Genomic DNA, 18,431 nt, shown 5'->3' with positions numbered 1-18,431 from the left:
CATGAAGATCATCTTACTCAGAATCAGTGACTACATTTAAATAAAGGTACTTATGAGAAAATTCTTAGTAAGTACCAGAGGAAATTCCTACACTCCAAACATATTTACATCATTTAAAAACTAGAAAACAAGTGTTTGACCAAGCTGAGATGAGCTCTGGCAGGATGCTAGAAGAAATGTTAGTAATTATCTCCAGTAATCTCTTACTATTTGTTTCACCCTCACCCGAAGCAAGGTAAACAAACAATGGCTTAGAACATTTTCCTAGCATACATTTCATATTCCCTAAATGTATAAAATCAGAAAAGTACAGAGGATGCAATAGGCCTTATGGAGAATGAACAGTCTAGATGTATCTGTAATTAATTCCCTACCATGATCACCTTTCCCCACTGGATAATAAATTTTGACTTGGTATATGTTTAATGGAAATGCACACATGGAGGCTCCAAATTCAGTTCACTAGCTCAAGAAAGTCAACTAAGACTCTCCCAAGTTTTCTTACCTGTAAATGCCAGCCTTGTATTATCTTGGCATTTTCTCCACAGCCCTCTGTAGAGGAGCTACCTGGAGCAGCCCATGTGGAACCAATTTAAACAAAAATGTCAGTTATCTTATACTCATTAAATAATCACAACAAGTTCTTGTCATAAAGAGGAGTTGACTTTGGAAAGAAATAATATGAAAAGAATCACAAATATAGGGGAGAAATCACCCATTCTTCCCTGGGGTTTTGTATACAAAAGAAAATTCTAAATAAGAACTAATTCCAGCTAGTGAGTACTCAAACCTTCAGCATTGAATCCTTTGCAAATGTTGACACTACACCTTAAGATAAATGTTATCCCCATTTTACAGAAGAGGAAGCTGGGGCTTAAGAGAGGATAAGTAACTTTGCTCCACTATATAACACAGATGAAATCTCAGAGCAATAGAAGCTTGGCTATGAACCCCAAAATTTACAAAGCATTGCACATTTTAACCAATTTCTAAATGATGAATTTTTTTTTGTAAATTTTGTCTGAGCTGCACAATTCTGTTTCAGTTGCATAGCTGATACAACTTTTTTATCAGTTCATTGACAGGACTATACATGTACTCCACTCAATAGCTTATAAAATCCAAATTTTACATCTAGTTAGCAAGAATAATTACTTAAAATAGGAGCCTCCAGATGGTATACACATGCACTATCCAATATGGTAGCCACTAGCCATATGTGGTTTTTGAGCACTTGAAACCAGACAAAGCCAATTTAAGATGTACTCCAAGTACAAATACACATAGGGCTGCCAAGACTAAAGAAGGTAAAATATCTCATTAATAATGTTTATTTTGATTACATGTTGAAATTATATGCTCAATTTATTGAGTTAAAATATGTCACAAAAAGAATTTCATTAGTTTCTTTTCCCTTTTTTAATGGGGCTATTAGAAAATTTAAAATTGCCTATGTGGGTTACTTCTGTGACTTGCATTCTATTTCTCTTGGACAGCACTGCATAAACTGTTAAGAATACCCTTCTGTGCTCATCCCCACCACAAGATGAGTTACAAGGTTGATATGTGAGCCCATGACACCTAATTTACTAGAGAAAGCTTTGCTGACACCAAAACATGTGGATTTTAATCATTATTCAATCATTAACTCATTCAGGTAAATAATTATTTACTGAGAAACTGCTATGTCCTTGGCAAAATAATACAAAGTCTGATCCACGGACCTATCTCCTGGGAATTTCATAAGGGACCTTTCAGGCAAGGTTCCCATCACACCACTTAATACTTCAGTGATAAGGCTGTAGCTATTAGTAAAAACTAAATGGCATATTTGGAGCATATTTAAAATACGGCAGATAGAGATGAGGATGGTGCCAACAACAATTAAAGGATTTCATTAATTGGACACGTAGGGTGGGGTGACCTAAAGCTAAAACAGTCCGATGTCGATCTCAGCCTCAATCAGAAGTTAACATAATCAAGAAAATGCACATTCAATCCAAGGGAGAACAAGGATCTCTTTCAAATCTACTTCTCACCCCACCTGCATAGCCAAGGTGGGATGAACTGAATTTCACTTTAGTCACACTATTGTAATTATCTGCTAGACTTTCTTACTAAAAACAATGAAAGTGACTAAAGAAGTCAAAGAGTATATTAACAGTTCTGTGTGGCATCAGGCAATGATGTAAGTGCTTTAAAAAATGAATCTTACAGTAAGTCTGTAAAGAAACTACTACCTACACTGTACGTATCAATGGAAACAAAACCAACATGTTCCACGATGCTGCATGGTGTGCGATTTGCCTTTCCTTTCCCATTAGTTTAATAATATGGTTAGATGTTCTAGCAATTTATTTTAACTCCTACCTGGCTTTATAATGTAATTGAGATCCTAGAGGAATGGTCTTAGAGGAAACCCTGTTTCCCTACAGAAGAACAACAAAGAAATGCCATTGAATATCGAGAACAATGTTCACCCCCAGGCCAGCCTACTGAGTCAAGATTCCAGATTCTTTTCTACAGTGTCTCCATATGTAAAAACAAACTATATATTTCCCAAAGAACTCGATCCCGCAGTCCATTCAACTAAAGTCCCAGTAAATACACAAAGGGTTCTGCTTGAATAAGAACCAAGCTCATAGTTTCAAAATGACATTTCATGGAAGATTTGAGCAGAAGACATTCTGTGTTTGAACCAGAAATCCCAGAACACTGTCACTTAGATATTGTCAGTGCTAAAGAAGAGAAAGCCAGCACCAAAGTAGTATCTAATTAAGATGTCAAACCATTGCCTGGAATGACTCGCTTTTCTTACTCTGCTAGATGAAGTCTTCTTGGTGGTATTATTAATATTCCAGCAAAAGAATTGCTACATTAAAAGGCAGTGTAAATCCAAGCTTTAAGATGCAATAAACTCGCAAGAGACTAAGCCTCGGGGGTATTAACATGTTCTTTTGCAAATGAATAGCCAGATCTTGCTGGGCTCACTTCTCTTCCAATAAAATTTTAAATACAAGTCTTGAGGCTCTGAATGGCTGAACCAGTGAAGAAGTCAGTTCAGGTACTTGAGTATTTGAGTGCCTATTAGGTGCATACCTCGGAATACTGAGTAGAAGTCCAGTACAGAGGAGAAGACGTTGCCTGGCCCTCAGAGGTTTACAGCCTTTATTAGTGTCCTAGGGTTGCAGTAACAAATTATCACAAATTCCATGGCTTAAATCCATGGAAATTTCTCTCTCATGATTCTGGAAGCCATATGTCCAAGCTCAAGGTATTGACAGGGCCATGCTCCCTTCGCAGGCTCTGGGGGAGAATCTACACCTTGTCTCTTCTAGCTTGGGGTGGCTGCTGGCATTTCTTGCACTGTGGCCCAATCACTCTAATCTCTGCCACCATCTTCACATCACCTCCTGCTCTGCTCCATGGGGATGATCTTCTGCCTCTTTCTTAGAAGGACATTTACAATTGGATTTAGGGTTACCCAGATAACCCAAGACAATCACCTCACGCCAAGATCCTTAACTTAATCACATCTGCAAAGACCATTTTTTTCTATGGTGATATTTACACATTCCAGATATTAGGACCTATCTGTTTGGGAGGCAGGACTCCCAGCCATCAAACTGAAGTGACCAAAAACCAAGCAAAGCAGCATTAAGAGGTGGTAAACTGGGTGGCATCAGCAAACTTTCTGCCTGAGTTCAGGGAATACGGTCCAGGCTGCCTGACTGGGATGGTTCTCCTGGGACTGGGTGAGGCTCTGCTTATCTTCTCTCAGATGCCCTCGGATGACTTTGTGAGCTTCTGAAGGGCTGCTCTCAGCTCTCCAGTATTATTATCCTGGCTGTTCTTAATGGTCTCTTGCTTGCCTCATCTTTATTCTACTGCACTCACTCCAAGTTTCCCACCCCGTCATAATGTGGTACAGTTCTTTTGTTGTCCTTTTTGTTTTTATTGTTGTTGTTTGCTTTAGGGTTAATCTTTTCACAGCTGTAGTGAGCAACCACCTTACATGACCTGAGGGACACAGAAAGGTTCCTGTTGTCCCAAATGATTACCTTACGGGACATATCACAATGCCTAAAATTCCTCACATTTCTTCTCTGGACTTAAAGCCCACCATTTCAATTCAAATATTATTTTGTAGTGATTACACATTAAACCGTGGACTTACTGAATCTTCACGAAAGAAACCTTTAGATTCATTATTTCCAAAACATATATTTGTCAAAAGATTAGTTCTGTGGTGTTTTGTTAATGAATGTTCTCTGAGTATTAAAAAAACTAAAACAAAATAAAAAATCAGAGGGGGCATGATTCCATATTCAAAAAAGAAGTGAAACTCTAACCACTGGACACCTCAGTGTGTTTAGAGGGCCTGCCGAGCCTCCAAAAAGGGCTTCACAGTGTGTAGAGTTCTCCAAACATATTCAGACACAGATGCCTCTTTTGCTCTTAAGCTACATGATGGCAGGAACCATGTCCATTTTTGCTCAATTTTGTATCTCCAGCATCTGGTCCAGTCCTTACATGTGGATGGTATGGTGGATGCAAGGTGGATGGATGGATGGAAGGAACAACATCTTCAGAGATTCAATGGCTCTGGATGATCAAGAAAAGGAAAGAGGACAAAGAGAAAGAGACAAATTGGCAAAAGGAGAAAAGGAGGTTGAAAAAATGGGAAGAGCAGACAGTAGCAGTCAAATTTCCCCTAAGTGACAATTTTGCTCAAAGTCAATTTTGAGCAGGGAGTTGATACTGAGACTATTTGCAGATCCCTATGCTACACCTTTGCTGGAGAGGCAAGCAACAGATTGAATGTTTGTGTCTCTCCAAAAAAGTATACATTGAAACCCCAGTCTCCAATGTGATGGTATTTGGAGGTGAGGCCTTTGGGAGGTAATTGGATTTGAATGGGTGGAGGCCCCACGATGAGACTGGTACTGTTGTAAGGAGATGAAGAGCCCAGAGATCTCTCTCCACCAAGTGAGGATACAGCAAGAAGGCAGTTGCCGGCAAAACAGGAAGAGGGCCCTTACCAGACACCGAATGTGCCCACACCATGATATTGAACTTGCCCGCCTCCAGAACTGTGAGAAATAAACGTCTGATATTTAAGCCACACGGTCTGCAGTATTTTGTTACAGCAACCCAAGCAACAGACAGCACAGCGCTGTGTGTTGACCCAGACACACCTGGGTCCAACTCCCAGCTCTACCGCTAATAGCTTCCATTTCCTCACTTGCAAGATGTGGATAACAATGCCTCACTTATGAGGTGGTTGACAGGTTTAGAGGAATCATTTCCCTAAAGACCATCATATAGTCATCTCTGAAGAGTTCCTTCCAGTCTACACTTTTATCTCCCAAGGGCCTTGCAAAGTGCTTCATATAAGCACATGACTTAGGAATATTACTTAATTGATGTACTGTTTCCTATATTAGTTTCTTTCCTTCCTCCTTCTCTCCCTCCCTCTCTTCCTTTTTTTTTCCTTTTATCCTCCTGTTTCAACTGGGTGAAATACAGCCACATAGTTCAAAATTCAAATGATATACAAGAATATACCATGAAAATAAATTATCCTTCCTTCCACTGGACCCAGGCATCTAATTCTCCTTTCTGAAGCATCCAGTTTTACTAGCAACAGAGTTTCAGTCAACAGCTGCTTGTAAATTAAGCTCAGAATTAAATACTGCTCATTCTGGGTAAATGAGTAAATGAAAACAAAATGCCCTACTCTTACTCATCACTTCAGAAGGTCTTCCAGCAAGGCTAACCTGTTTCAGCTAGTTTGTTACAATTCCTTGTGTGGATTCATCAAATAGTCTGGTTAATAAAGGACCACGACATATAGGATTCCTCCATCACCAGTTTTCAAAGACTCAGAACACTCGGATACATTTGACATAGAAATGGTACTTAGCACAGCTTAATTCTTTTTAGATGATTGAGAGGCTCTGTATTTCACCACACTTTGGAGATGTCATTTTTGGTCTATGAATCAGTGCAACACCTTGGGAAAAGGCAAAAGTGATAGCAAATAGACAGTTCTGATTTGGAAAATATGCTAGATTACTTTTTTTTTTTAAGCAGAATATTAGGACCCAATAAGAACAGGAGTTAGAGCCTGAGATGACCAGGGTTGGCCAGGAGCCACTGAAATTGACCAGCCCTGAGGACTGAGGTCTAATGGAGGTGGGAACAAAGGACAAGAAGCAGTGGCAGAATAGGACCAGGCAGAGTTAAGGCCAGTGACAAAACCACTGAGGAGCACAAATGGCCAGGATATGCAAAGACAAACGATTTGAATCTGTGCACAAGTCATGGAATTTGCATAAGAAAGTTGAATCAGCAGGTGAGTAAGAATTAAACTTCATGCAGAGCCAGGAGTCAGAGAGTAAGATGGGAGTCACAAGATGCTCAGAATCTGTGCCCCTTTTCTGGGCACCTGGATTCCCCTCTATGTTCCAAAGGTGATCTGACTATCAAGCCAGAGTTAGCCAAACCCATCCCTGGCTCTGGAAGCCTCAGAATGCACACACTGTGGGAACTCAGGAGGCCACTCCACACAGCAAGGATTTGGCAGTAGAATAACGATAACGTAATGCTTCTTGACCTTGCTTGCTTGCATCTCAAGTATATTCTTACAGCCATTTGGCTAAAAGCCTACGCAATATATTTAGGTATACTAATATAATCATTAAAGTCAAATGAGAATTTGGAATTTGGCTGCAGAGTCAGGCAGAATTTAACAGAAAGTTTTGAAGAAAAAACATTCCAGGAACTTTCACCTGCATTCCCCACTGAGACAAAAGCTGAAAATGTATCATGATAGAACCATGGTTTATTTATCCCAAAGACAAAATGAAAACAAGTGCCTTTTATTTATTCTTTTAACTATACTAACCTGCAGAATACAAAAGAAGCTGGAAACATGGGCTAGTAATTTTTTGTTATTACCTTCCCTTTATTCTAATCACTGAGGTCAAATACAGTAGGAAGTGTTCCAGCAGGGTTGATATATATTTAATTAATTGTGCCACCCCCTAATGGGCTGTCATTCTTCACTGATCCACCATTTGGAGCTAGCATCCTGGATGTGCTAATACTGTGAGATTTTTCCAGAGGAAGGATGCAGACAGGAAGGGACAGCCCTCCAGAAAGTCAACTTGAGGTGAGGGCTAACTAGAATGAAAGGTGGAAACATGGGGTCACCACACAAAGTGAGAGTCAAGAACTGCCCAGCTTTGTCTGCTCCGAGTTTGGGGATAACCTCTTTCTTCTGCATCTTACTTGCATCCCAATGAAAGGATTGAAAGGGGCTCAGTTGTGCACTCTAATAACCCAGCCCGCTCACGGTAATACCTAAGGGTTCACCCTTCAATCCAAACAGGAGCCATGAAGACGTAAGTCCTGGCCAAAATGAGCCTTAGGGACACAAAATGAGGGCCATAAAAAGTGTGGGCAACAGAACTTCTGGTGTGGAGTGTCGAGGGAGGTTCAAGATCTCTTCTTCCTTCCACTGTTGAAAAGCCCCTGCTTTTCAGGAAGTCTCCCAAAGAAAGACACCCACAACCCTTGAGCAGGCTTTTCCTCCACCTGCAGCCCAAAGTTTTACGCTTGTTTTCCTGTCCCTAGAGCTTCCTTATGCCACTAACTGTGTAAATGTGTACAGGACAGAATTTTACCACCCGCTAGATTCTCTAATTGTTTAATACATTCTGCAGGGTCTAATCCATCACATCCTTAAAGCCGTTGGTCCATTTATCTTTGCATTTTGAAAATCAGGCCAGCATATACTTATGCTCTTTAATGGTGAAATTTAAACGCGAGTACAATAAAATATAGAAATTGTATACCAATCTCCCCCAAAAAAGATTCCCATACCATGGAAAGGCCAACATCAAACAGGGCATCTACCCAGACCCATGAGAAAGGAAGCAAAGCACCTCCCACTGGGCCCAGTTTTGCTCTAGACTTTTAGAGACGTCCCTTCCCCCCACGAGGGCTATACGATCCAGAAGGCTAGTAAGGCCAGTCCCAGGGACAAGGGAAAGAAGGATGGACGAGGTAGCTTAGGTCCACCTCCGGCCTAGGCCCCAAGAAGGGGCCCCAGGGCCTCATCACAGTCCAGAACAGCTGCTTGCCGCAGCAGACAACCCAAGAATAGGAGCTAGGGCTTTGGATAAAGAGTGTGTCACCGCACAGAGTCCCTTTTCACATATGTATGGAGAGAGAGAGACCGGAGGCCAAGGACAAAGCAAGGTGAAGTCACGGGGAGGTCCTCTACTCAGGGTTTTCAATTCAGGAATTGTAAGCCTGCCCACAGCTCTTCCTTGGACATCCTCCTTGAAGAAGAAATGAAACGAAAAGATTCAAAATCCATTTTTCTTTGGCTACAGAAAGAGGATTCTATGAATACTGTTACATATCACCTTTGATACGTCATTTGCAAAATCCAGAACATTGCAAATAATATTCATTATTTATATAGTCCATTAAAAATAAGGTATAAAAAATGCATTACAAATAATGACACCATCCCATTAAAATCTGACAAGTAAAACTGTTGAACATCGACTAATTTCACCAGCTTGCCGGCTTCTCACCTGCTACTTGCAACACAATCTCTCAGGGATTTAAAAACACCAGCAGAGCGGACCGTCCTCTTTTTAAGCCTGATTAAATGTTTGGGTCTCAAAAGATATTTGCAGAACTTGCAGGATAAGAGCAAATCATATCAACATAAAACTAGAAAAATTATCAGGTTCAGCAGAGCCTCTCAAAGGGATATTCTTTCTTGTCTTTATTCACACGGCTGGTCCCAAATTAACAGATTTGTGCTATTCCATTTGCCAGTTTGGTTACTTGGGCCAGATACTTCTAAGAACCCCAATTTCTTCACCTGGAAAATGAGACTGTCACTAACATCTACTACCTTGGGATTGGAGTGGGACTCAAATAAGAGGATGTGAAAGATTGCTGCACAAATGTCTGAGGTTTCTGCAATGGTTATTACTTCTCTGAAAAATAGAGTACTGAACTATGACTTTTTAGATGTATGCTTTACACCCACTCAGACCAATAATTAAGAAACTTAAATTTCCCTTCTTGGCTTTCTCCATCTCTAGAATGAAATTACTCCTTATAAGAGAATTACTGGTTTTGTCTGGAGTTTTTAAAGTCACTGTATAATTCAAATTGTTAGTATTAAAGCTACAGTACAAAAGTTGAGGTATCATGGTCTACAGAGGTACCTAATCTAAGATTTGGAGAAAGGGATGAAAAGAATTTTAAGAGCAGGAGTGTCACAGAAATCAATTTCAAACATAATTTTCCCCCACAATTACCTATAGTTGCCAAAATTATTAGAATTACTTACTGATGCATTCTAATTACCAAATTTTCTGCATCAGATGTTCTGGGACTTTCAAGTACGAATCACTTGAAACTCTATCATTCAACTGGCCCATGTGTTCTGGATTTTGTCCCACAGAGTAGCATCAATCTCCTAGACATAAAGCAGGTTTTTATCTGTCCAATGAATGACATACCTCCCAATAAATGATACATTTAAAAGAGTTAACAAAACTATAGGACTATGAAAGTGTAGTCTTGTGTGGGGTGTTTTTTTTTCTATCCAAGTTCAAATAATTTTTTTCAAGTTGCCACCAAATTGTCCAACACTTAACACAGTCTAAATATCTTCCTGTATCTTAAGGATGAAGACAGGATTTGGTGGCTGTTAGCTTACCCTTAACCAAGATTATTAAAAAAAAAAAAAAAAAAAAAAAACTTACTAGGATGCCAAAAAAGTTACATGTGCTTCAGAGGAAAGGAATGCATCCGCCCACAGGGTCAGCCGCCAAGGCTACGCTCATTCTGCTATTAGTTTGGGCAGGTTAATGTCCACAAATTCTCCACATGATAAACAGAGAATAACCTGAATTCCAACAGAATGGACTATTTCTGTTTGAGTTTGTGGCTACTGTTTAAATGGTAATTGTCATATAAACACAGCAGTTGGCCCTACTTTGTACGTTTACATCAGTAATACATCCTCAGCCTGACACACAAGGTTACCTAGGTACGAGCCATCCCCCTTCAATTTTGTTCTGACACTGTGCACTGATACACATCAGGGGCCCCTTCGCAGGCCCTGGGTGCTAGTTGATCAGTCTGAACTTCTCAGAGCAAACACATTCCCCTTGTTAATGACTAGTTTTCACCAAGGCCTTCTTTAGTTACCCTGGGAATGCTTCTCAAGGACTTTGAAAGTTTTTCTCCCTCCTTAAAAGATATAAAGGATCAAGATATGGAGAGCCTGGAACCCTCCTACATTACCAGTGGAACCCTCAAACCTGCCAAGTGCTGTCACCACTTTGGAAAACAGTTTGGCAGTTTCACAAAAAGTGTAATACAAATTTACCAAGCAATACAGCAATGCAACTCCTACACATCTACACAAAAGAAATGAAAACAGGTGTCCACACAAAAACTTATGCATAAATGTTCCTAGCAGCATTATTCATGATAGCTAAAAAATGGAAACAACCCACAGGCCCTGCATCTGATGGACAGAAATATGCAGTCTAACCATACAATAAAACATAGAAAAAAAATAAAGCACTGATACATACTACAATACGGAGGAACTTCAGAAACTTTAGGGTAAGCAAAAGAAGCCAGACAAAAAGACCACTATTGTATAATTCCATTTATGAAATTTTCCAGAAAAGGCAAACTTTTACATTACTGGTTGCCTAAGATCAGGAGGTGAGAACAGAAACTGACTGTAAATGGGCACAGAGGTGATAAAAGTTCTAAAAATGGTGCACATGGTTGCACAACTCTGTACATTTACCAAAAAAACCCACACCATATATACATGGATTCAGTTCTTCCTATCTTGGGTTCCCAAGTGGGACCATGATGGCTGAAGCTGCAGCAGCTCTCAGGACCAGAAGAAGAAAGCCAGGTAACCAGGAACCACGCGTGACACTGCTGAGCTGCCAAGTCTTGAAATAGCCCTTAATCACATTTATTTAAGGTGAAACCAAAACATAAAATAAAACAAAAAGTCTTCCCTTTTTAAGCTACTGTTAGTTAAGTATTTCTTATTTGAAGCCAAAAGCATCCTGATTGATATAGACTAAAAATATAGTCACCAGACCTTCTTTAGCAGGATATGATTCACAATATACATTTAATTTTGAAGGAAGAATAAAATTTTGAAAATATACATGCTACAGACTGGATGTTTGTATCCCCTCAAAATTCATATGCTGAAACCTAAAAATATCAACATTACAGTATTTGGACGTGGAGGGCTTGGGTAGTGATTATGTCATGAGAGTGCAGCCCTCATGAATGGGATTAGTGTCCTTATAAAAGTTCCCAGAGAGCTCCCCTGCCCCTCCCACCATGTGAGGATACAGCAAGAAGACAGCACCCATGACCCAGGAAGCCAGCCCCCCCCAGACACAGCACCTTGGTCTCGGACTGCTCAGCCTCCAGAACTGTTAGAAATAAACCTCTGTTGTATATAAGCCACCCAGCCTCCGGAACTTAGTTACAGCAGTTACCAAACTGACTAAGGCAATGCATTTGTGGTGATGTATATACATTCAGGCACTTGTAACTAGGTTGCATATAACCACCTTATATGACAGGAGATACATTTAAGATGGCACCTGGTAGCTGTTTTATTAAAACCGTATTTCAATCCAAGCTTGAACTAGTACTTGATATATTCCAGCCTATCTCTCATCCACCCTCTTTCATGTTCAGCATGAATCAAATGCCTTCAGCATCCCAAATACATTCCAGTTATCATCCCATGTTTCACACCTCCATATTTTTTGCACATCATATTTTCCAAGCCTAGAATTTTCTTCCCTTTGACTACATGTTAAAATGCCATGCATCTTTTAAATCCCAACTTGGGAAAGTCTTCCCTGATCCCAAAAGATAATCACTCCCTGCTCTGATTTAATTATATATCTTGTATACACTGCTATTACCACCTTTATCACATTGTACTGGCTTTTGTTTTTATCATTTATATCTCCCCTATTATGAATGGCAAAGGGTGTGAAGTTTAGAAGAACCAGCTCTATCTTATATTTGGGTGACTTAGGACAAATTACTTTACTTCTGTGTCTCAATTTCTTTTTCTGTAATATAAACATAGATATTATCATCCCATCTCTCTTAAGCTACTATGAGATTTTAACATGTGAAAGCATTTTATCAATTATAAAGTACTGACAAATTTTAGTTAGACTAGATATGATTTTTTAAAGATATGAAATGGAGCACACCAATTAGGAAGATGTGATCTTTCACCATTTACCAAAACAGCTCTAGCCAGGACTATCCAGGAGCACTGACCTCCCAAATGCCTAACCCCAGAGGTCTATTTCTGATTGTCATCTTACTTAGTCTATCAGCAGATGATCTTGCCTTCTTCCTGGAGACACTTTCTTCACTGGGCTTCAACCTTAGTGGCAGCCCCTTCTCATCTTCTTCTCTTCTCTTTGTGGAGGGCCCCAATGCTCAGTATCTAGACCTCCTTCTTTTCCATACCCACTCTCTTGATGATCTCATCCAGTCTCATGGCTTTAAATAGCATTTAATTTCTTCCAACTCACAAATTTGTATCTGGACACTTCTTCCCTGAAAACCAGACTTCTGTATCAAATTGCCTAGATGCTTTAAAAGTATCTTCATCTGAATGTTCACAAACTGAGCTCCTATAGTCTCCCCCTCCCCCAAGCCTATATTTCATCTCAGTTAATGGACATTGGGTCCATGCAGGTGCTCAGGTCAAAAAAAAAATCTCGCAATCATAGTTAACTCCTCTCTTTCTCTCATACTTCTTATCCAATCCACCAGAAAAGCCTCCCACCAACCTGTCTTCAGAATTCAATCCCTTCTCTCTACATCCAGGCTAATTTTACCCTCATGCAGGTTGCCACCATCTCTCACTTGATACCCAAAATAGTTTCCTAAATGGTCTCCCTGTTTCTGCTCTTGCCCATCTTTGATCTGGTGTCAACTCACCAGCCAGAGTCCTTCTGTTACAACATTACTTCTATCAGGTCAGTCATTGTTTGAACCCCTTCAGTGGCACTCCATCTCCCTCAGTGTGAAATCACAATGGTCTTTAAGGATCCATGTGATCTGCTCACCATACTCCTGTTTCCTCTCTGATCTCATCTCCTACCACCATCCCCTCTGTGCACACCACTCCAGCCACCACACCCTCCTTGCTTTCCGACATCTGCCATGCCTCTGCCTGAATGCTTTTCTACCTGATATCATGGAGCTCATTTCTTCACTCCCTTCGTAGCATTCCTCAAATGTCCCCTTCTCCATGAGGTCAGTCCTGGCCATCCCACTGAAAATTGTAACTCCTTTTCCTGGTTTATTTTTCTCAATAGTAGTTGTCACTTTTCAATATATATTTTTCTGTCACTTGTAAAAGCTCCAAGAGTACAAGGATTTTTATTTCTTTTGTATCCAGAGTTTAGAGCAATGCCTGACACACAAAAGCCACATGACTTTTAAAAAAATGAATGAGGAAAGAATGAATCAACAAAGTAGACTTCACAGATTCATGATAAATACATTTCTAAACACCTGTATCTTCAACAATAATAGGTAGAAATACCACTAAAGTTCTTAGAAATGACCGACACTTAAAAATCAGTAAATTTGAGGCCATAAAGAAGAAATCAAAGTAAATTTGGGAACACTTAATGTTCCTAAAGAAACTTATAGCAAATAAGCAGAAATGGTACTCAAAGTATAAGAAAACATCTGGTTAATCACCTCTATACTTATTATAAAGTTCCAAGTTAAATAAATGATTTTTATTTCCTTATAAGATACTTATTATGTATTGTAGTTATCATTTTAGAAGGCACAGATGAAAGTTTAGATTTTCTTCCTATGTAAGTTTCTTGTGAATACCTTGGCAGATGGTTCTGGTTTCAATAATTCAAAGTAATCCATGTCAACGAAAATTTTAAATAACCAAGGCTATAAAATTTGATACATGTAGAAAAATTAAGTATATTTGGTTATAATTTAAGAATCAACATCATATAGAAAAACTTCAAGGAATTTATCATTTTAAACACTATAATTACAAATTACCATATTAGTAGTTGCTATCCTAAAGATACATAACTGGCTGATTAAAATAAATGTTGTCCACAAACAGAAAGTTTGAATACATCAGGAAAAAAAAAACTTTTCCCATTTTAATATTGATTTATCGCATATTTTTCTTTTCAATGCTATCACTTCTAGGCAACTATCTGCTGGTAAATTACAAATGAGAAGGAGCAATACTTCAAATTCTCATCAGAAACTTCCTAAGGGCAAATGAGTATCATCTTCCTCAAACTAATCATCGCTCACAGATGACAATGTATTTTACTAAATTACAGATCTAGAAAATGAAAATCCAAGACTTTAAACTTCATTTCACAATGATACGCTATTCTTCTAAGTGCTGTTTATACTGTGAGGTTTTTTTATTTAAATAAAGACCATTCTCTAAAAACTAATATCAGAAAATGTGTTCCAGTTCTTGATTGATTTCCTCATCAAGAAATCACTGAACCATCACTTTATATCACAGGGAAAAGTGAATGAACAAAACTTTTAAAACTATACCTAAGTCTACTCATAATTGACAACACTGAAAATATAGAGTATTTGTATCAGTCGATTCTAGAAACTTGCACTTATCTCAGTTTACAGAAATTTCTGTAAAGAAAAGGTCAGACCACACATTACAAGAGGAAACCATGACCTTTGGCAACAGGCTGACCCGTAGAAATACTTAGTAAGTGTTTGTTGAAGTGAATTAATTCACAGTTAACTGGATAAAAGAGTTTAATAGAACATATTTTGGTAGAAAAAAAGAACATATCCAAACATGTGAAAACTTCTATCCAAACTGACTTTGAATACGTCAGTGAATACTTTTGGTTAACGTGGCTTGAAACTTTCAAGGCAGTCAACAAAGAAAGTTGGAATTATCAAAACATCACTGATTCATTGTGAAAGGTAATAGTAGCTTTTATTATATTTCAACATATTTACAAATGCTGAGCCATCTGCTAAGTTTTTCCTTATATATATGGTTTTTAAAAATATATTCCCCACAACAACCCCATGGGATACGTGTGATGACTGCCTATTTACAAATGAGAAAAGTGAGACCCCAGGAAGTCAAGAAACCTGGCCAAGGTTATCACGATGAGGAGTCACCTGAACTGGGATTCAAAACTGGGATGAAACTCTGTTTCGTTCCAAAGTCTGTTTCTAAACCTCTGAGCCCAACTCTGGGTAGCCCTTAGAACAGATTCAAACATATTTATGTCAGACATTTGTAGGTAAAATGTTTGTTGGGAAATAATACTGTACTCTACACCCTCCAAAAAATACTCCAGCAGATAAACTTTTGTTGAAAACATTTCAGGAAATCTGACATCTACATACAACACACTTTGCTGAAAGTGTACTACACAGGAATTTTAAAGCCTGTTTCCTGAACGAATATTCCCCGAGCTAAGCAGTCATGCAAAATAATCATTATTCATACACACAAAGTTTTCCATGTCTGTAACTCTATTATTCAATAATTTAAAAATGAACTTTTCAAGAGAGGATGCTCCTTAGTTATAAGAGCAATAAAAAAAAATCACAAAATCCTAAAGCTAAAAGATTTCTTCAAGTTTCTTTAACCTAACCTTTACTTTATAGATGATAAAGTCCAGGAAGGTTAAGTAGCTTGTCCAAGTTTCCACAACTAGAAAGAAGCAAATCATGATAGTTTGCACATATAGCAGGATAAAAATATTTCCAATTCCCAACTGTCTTTTTTGAGCACACCTTAACACTTCTCAATTACAGTAATATAGCAATGATAGTCTTCAACTGTAACATTTAAAACTACTTGAACTTGAGTCATTTTGAGGACCAAATCCTACAACTTGAATCATTTCAAAGCAACCTGTTCTAAACAAAGAAAACTCTCACTTTCCATGACAAACAATTGCTAACCAAGGAAAGTAAATACTGTATCAAAATACTTTTTAAATTACCAGGTATTTATGTGAACTTTTAACTGCTCTCTCACAGAGATGATCAACAATGAATTGTAAGACGTAAAAGAAGGAATATATGACTCTTAATGACCACTATAAACACTCCATGTTTACCATAAAGACTAAACAAATGTGCAGCCTCTGCTGTTATCACATAGTGAAGTTTTCATTCTCATAGAACTTAGTGTACTTTATATTGACTCCCAGCTATAAGGAATTCATTTCTTTCTGGCCACTTTTGGATTCTGTTTACCAAAGTGAAATGTCAAAAGTGAAAAATCTAATGAAAACCACAAAAGTTCTGCTAATATAGAAACATTCACTGTGATATTTAAAAACAAAATCAATCATAAATAAAATAGGACATTTGCTTAACAGACCCGTCATTGTTACATAACTTTCCTTAGTGACCATATAAATCTACATTCATTATATGGGATAATGTTGAAGAAGACATTGTAAAATTAATAAAAATTTCCTTAGACATACCCACACATTATCATTCCACATGAAAATGAACATACAAAAACCAGTTCAAAACAAGGAAATCCAAAGTCATAAATCACTTTGATCAGGCAGCAGCTCAAACTAACTGGACAATTCTCTGATGGCATAAGTACCAGCCCCAAAAAAGAAGTGCTTGTAGAGTATTTAAAAAGCAACATACCTTCTCAAGGTGGTGAATGCCCAGTGATCAAACTGCAGTAATCCACATAAGGAAGGCATCATCAAAAATCCCAACATTTTAACTTTTAAGTAACTCCAAAGTAAGAAGTTTGACAACTTTTGATCCATAAATGACTTGTCGTATTGGTGCTTCCATAATGTTCACTGATAGAAAGATCCAGTAAGAACAATGCAGAATGGAGGAGGTCAATGCACTCATGATGCTTCCTAGATGTTGACAATAGTCATCACACCTATACAATTGAAATTAATTAATGTTAGCTTCCATGTCATTTGACAAACTCAGTTGTTTTTTTTTAGGTAACCATCGCATTAATATATTTCTTCCTTTGACATGAAAACTCAAAACTACATAAAGTTCTGGCAGTTGAATCATTTCTGGCTGTAAGTTCTAAATAACGGATACTACTATACAAAATCATAACTTTAAAAAGTTCAAGTAGACTGTGTCTGGCTGTACCATTTGATGTTTCATCTGTCCTGTCAAACTCTAAAGGCGGGGGAGAAAGGCAAAAGGTATGAGGAAAGCTTCTAGCTCGGGAATGGGCATAGGAGAGGACAGTGGTGATAAATTACCTTGGTATTTAAACCGATCCCACAAAACATACCTGAAGATAACGACCTAAATTAGCATCATTTAATTGAAGAACCCTGTTCCACACCTTCCTAATTAAACATAGCTAGAACATACTACGTCTTTCTACTTTCAACAAACTCTCAGCTTCTGTCCCTAAATGTCTTTCTGTGAACCAAGTGACTGGGCGGATAAACAACTTTTGTGATAAAGTAGAAAAGCGCGCAAAGACATTTCCTATCAAGTGGAGATGTTTACTCGTGTTCGCCTCATCTGAGCAAGAACAAACCTAGAAACACTGCAAAGTGAAGCTACTTGGGAAACAAAGTTAGGGAGTCTTCCTTTTGCCTATAAACACGGAGGGAATTGCGCTGCCTCTCCAGCCCGCAGAAGCAGCAACAGCCATCCCTCTTTTGTGCGGGCGTGGCAGACAGAAACAAAAGGTTAAAACACAAAAGGCGGGGCGGACTGCTAGGTCTGAGGAGCTTCTGGCGCCCGCGTTCCCCTTTTTACACAAACACGTTTAAATGGGGCTGGGGTCGTGGGGCGCGTAAAGTGAGAGAGGTGATGATGGATCTTCAGGACCCAGGTTATTCTGGGTGGGTCGTGAAACTTAAAGGGGCAGACGGGATGGCCCACTCTTAACTAGCGGTCCAGGACCCATCCCTCCATCCCTGCATCTCTGACAGTCGGGAACCTGTGGCTTCTTCCTTCACCCTACCCCAGCCCCAAAGAAAACTTTCTGAACTCTTACCTGTTTGCTCCAACCCCCTTGACCACAAACACTAGAGTCCAGTGCCCCACCACTCAAACCTCTTCTGCATTCTATTGTTACAGCTTTGGGTAGCGTGCCTTGGATCAGCACAGCGCTCCGCAGACAGTTAAGTTATAAAATGGTGAGGAGATGACCCCCACCTCCATATCTCTGTCTTCTGCAAGAGCAAAGTCAGGGCCGGGGTCGGGGTGAGACCGGGCATGTCCCCATCCATTTCAGCACGCTTCCCTCCCGTCTGCACGCAGCTGGGAGAAAGCGAGGCGAT

At 39.0% G+C, this 18,431-nt stretch overlaps 1 protein-coding gene across 11 annotated transcripts in view; it reads right to left on the bottom strand.

The window, feature by feature from the left end:
• Positions 1-18,431, bottom strand: part of LOC105084198 (uncharacterized) — a 987,172-nt gene that overhangs the window by 950,983 nt on the left and 17,758 nt on the right. For all 11 annotated transcript variants that reach the window (XR_012500991.1, XR_012500992.1, XR_012500990.1 and 8 more), the window contains one exon: positions 16,798-17,050. The gene's annotated coding sequence lies outside the window, so the exon portion shown is untranslated. The remainder of the gene's footprint in view (positions 1-16,797; positions 17,051-18,431) is intronic.

This window comes from Camelus bactrianus, chromosome 20 (genome assembly GCF_048773025.1).
Source record: "Camelus bactrianus isolate YW-2024 breed Bactrian camel chromosome 20, ASM4877302v1, whole genome shotgun sequence".
NCBI lineage: Eukaryota > Metazoa > Chordata > Mammalia > Artiodactyla > Camelidae > Camelus > Camelus bactrianus.
Note: the sequence above shows the minus strand (reverse complement) of the source record. Positions and strands in the feature narration are given on the sequence as shown.